Here is a 3814-nt window from a genome sequence, read left to right on the forward strand (position 1 = left end):
GACAGCCCCCTCCAGGGAGTGCATGAACGGGCTGCAGGATAAAGGCAATCCATCCATCCTGCCCTTCTCCCCACCTCGGTCCTCCCCCTCCAATCTCAGCTGCTTCTCTGAGAGGCAACACAGATGACAACAGGGAGCCAGGGACACACGAGGCAGCTGCACAAGGACTGCACACAAAAATGTGTCGCAGACACGCACACACACGCACACATACCTGCTTCTGGAGGGGTGATTGCTCCCAGCTTCCATACAGGGCATGACAGAGACGAAGTGGAGGCACAAAAGACCCCTGTCTTCAAGCAACTTGCAGCCCTGAAGATGGTGTGGGGGGTATCCCCCACCTTGTGTCACCCTTTAGAGCTGTGCTGTCCCCTGCCCCACAGCTGTCTTATTCTCGGCTGCACCTAGGCAGCACTCCCAGTCACGCACACACACGAGCACGACAGGCGGGGACGGAGCAGCAGTCCAGGGAGGGCACACACAGCCGGAGGATTTGCTGCCTTCGCCGCATCCGCATCACTGGGGGAAGAAGGCAGAAAGGGCTGTATTGTCATTTAAAACGCAAGTGATTAATTCACCACAGGCTTGGCTGATAGGGCTCTGGGACCAGAGCCGGCACTGCTTCTCCCAGCTGGGAAGGCTGTGACAGGCAAAGGTCCCTCTCTCATAGAGCCAGCTCTAAGCTCTCCTTGCCCACACAGCCACCGCTCCAGTGCAGGCGGAAAGGGGTGGGCCTCCACCGGAGACATGAGCACGCATGCAACAGCTGCTGGGCAACAGCACACACACACTCACACACACACACACACACACACACACACACAAAATTTCCTCACAACAGCTGCTGAACAGCTCCACACAACATACAACAGCTTCCCAGGAACACACACATGCAACAGCTGCTGGGGAATCACACACACACACATACACACACACATACACACACACACACACACAGAGGCTACAGCTTCTCAGAAAGCAAGTCACCCACATGAAAATACAACAGCTTCTAGGAACAATATACAGGTACAAGCAACAGCTTCTGAGGAGTTACACACATGTATGAATGGAACAGCTATACACCTACTAACACAGGTATGTGCAATAGCCATGGGAAACTACACCTTGATATATGCCCCTGAGGTATTCACTAAGAAAACTGACACATAAAAATGCAACAGGAGATGGGGGAAACCTTCATCCACACACAAACACACGGATGCAACTGCTCTGGGGAGACTGTCTTTCACACACCTCCTCAAATCACCACACACAGAAATGCAACATCTCCTCAGAAATCACCCTTAACCACATACCCTCATGTAGATGCAACAGTTTCCTGCAAGATCTTCCACCTCCCTATGCCCAAAGCCACACGTCATTGCTGATGGAGTGATGCCCACAGTCAGAAACAAACATCCATGAGCACCAGGTGCTGGGGAACCAGCCACAGCTCAGCCCCCAGATATTACACAGGCAATATCTGCTAGGAAACCACCTTACCAAACATAGGGTGACTCTTCAGAAGTTCCTCTACAGCCCCTTCACAGAAAGCACACATGCACATGAGAGCTAGACATTAATAATCCCTGCACAGACATGTGGATGCACAGATCATGACTAAAGGGACACGATGCACCCTTGCACCCACTGCAGCTGTGGAAGGACTGCCTGTCTCACATGCAACAGCTGCAAAGAAACTTAGGAACATAGGACATTGGATGGGAGCTGGCTTCCTGGGATACTGATTCCGGTCTCCTGCTATTCCAGGCAACCACATCATATATTCTTGTTCAGAAATGTCTCAAGGTCCATCCTGGTACTGGTAGACTATTTGCTCCCTGATCAGAGGCTGTCCTGATCCCTGGCCACTCTGATGTTAGAAACCTGCCCCAACACCTACATTTACTCATGACCCATTCACACCCACATGTTCTTGTACCAGTTGACTGTCCTTCACATGGGCATGCATAGAGGTTGCAAGAACAAATGGAAATGCTCTGAAACCTCCACTTGCAGATGAACAGACACCATCTGCACCCCTGTCTCACACAAACATACACACATGCAACAGCTGGGTGAAGACATTCCCCTCAGTGTAAATATCAACATGCTGGCAACAGCTTCTAGGAAAATGGACACCTAATACTGCCACCCGCAGCATTCACATGCACGTGGGTACAGACGTACAAAAGTATGTAACATCTGATGGGAAACTAATTACTTTCTTCATGCAGTCTGACAACTGTAGAGAAATTACTCTGACACACACCCCCCCCACTGCAAGCAGCACTATTACTAAATGCATTGCATTGTGATGTCCAGTTTTGCATCTAAAGAAGCCCTGTGGCCCACCTACCCATCCTTATAGTTATTCTATAAGTACAGAACAATGAAATTACCCCATCTATCTCAAACCTGCAGATCTACAGTGGGGTGGTGAGTTCCTTTGACCTTCCTACATATTTTTCTCTCTGTTGGGAAAGAAATATCACACATATACAAACCCAGCAAGTACAGGACTGGTCCTAGCCTTCTCATGTGTGTATAACAGCTTCAGGGACAGGACAAAAAACCCACAAACACTACACTACATCGGGGGGTGGGGGGTGGCAGAAAACAATCAGAATCCCTACAGGAATGTGTTGCCTCCCGAGAAGCACAGGCAACAGGTGCAAAGCGCTCATCTACAAAACTTAGCCCCAGGCACCACACGAAGCGCTTAGATGGCACAAAGAAACCGGTTGGTCCACCAGATACAGACCCACAAGGTCATCAGCCCTGCTGAAAATTACACATAGAGGAAGCTCTTTTACTCCACACCTGCAAACACCAGTGGGAAAAAAACACACACACATTCAAACACACTCCTCAGAGAAACAGGAGGTGAGCAGCTCTGAGGTCACTTCTGGATGTTCCCTGGACCATCTGTAGATGTCTGTTCCCAGTGGATTAAATGCCAAAGCTACTCACCCCACCTGGGATGAGAGGATAAGGAAGCTTGTCTTGGCAACTACAGACTCTAGTTTCTTTGCCTTTTATCACTTTGGGGGTTATGACTGAGGGGTTTTTCCTCCAAGCTCTTTTCAAGCTAAAAGCTAAAGGAACTTGCTTCCATCTTTCTCTACCTCCTCCAAAGATAGACAGTATCTAATCTTGGAAGATGCTGAAGTAAGAGAAGAGGTTTCCAACTTGAAATTAATGCAAGATTTGCTCCTGCTTGAGTTTCTCTAGGATCATCTTGCAGTCTGTTTGGGATGAGTCTCCCAGAGGCTCTCCTGCTGACACAGATCTGTTCTGGACTTAAGTGCTGGGGCAGGATCCTTGTGCTGCCAGGGCCCATGGGGGTCAAACAGTATTTGCTCATACTCCCACTGTCCCAGGAACAATACTTAAATCCAGCAGAACAAATCCATGCCCTGAGAGACAAGCAGAAGCAAGCACCACATCTCCAGCTGTGTGGGACATTTGGGTCCTCGATCTGATTCAAAGCCAGGCCCAGATGCTTATTTGTCCCATTGCAGATGGTCATCCAGAGGGTACAGAAGCTCAGCCCCATGTTTGTTTGCAGAGGCTCTGACCTTATCAAAAGCTCTGGAAAGACTCTGCTGTTTGTTACTTCACGAATGAAAAAAAACTTCACCAAGAAAAAACATCTCCTAAGGATGTCATAGCTACTTTAAGTTGGCTGCATAAGTGCTTCTTTCTCTATGTCCAGCCCTACAGAAGAAGAATCACCTTATAACTCTTTCATGCCAGTGCCTCTGAGACCACCACCCTCCAGCCAGGCCTGACCTCTCTGTCCCCTTAAACG

At 49.2% G+C, this 3814-nt stretch overlaps 1 long non-coding RNA gene across 1 annotated transcript in view; it reads right to left on the reverse strand.

Annotated features, from left to right (window-relative positions):
- LOC113490527 overlaps window positions 1–705 on the reverse strand; it is a 51617-nt gene extending 50912 nt beyond the window's left edge. Inside the window, exon 1 of the long non-coding RNA XR_003400249.1 lies at window positions 215–705. This is a non-coding gene — a long non-coding RNA (uncharacterized LOC113490527). The remainder of the gene's footprint in view (window positions 1–214) is intronic.
- Between the last annotated feature and the right edge of the window lie 3109 nt (window positions 706–3814).

This window comes from Athene cunicularia (genome assembly GCF_003259725.1).
Source record: "Athene cunicularia isolate RWA chromosome 1 unlocalized genomic scaffold, athCun1 chr1_part2, whole genome shotgun sequence".
In the NCBI taxonomy this organism is placed as follows: domain Eukaryota; kingdom Metazoa; phylum Chordata; class Aves; order Strigiformes; family Strigidae; genus Athene; species Athene cunicularia.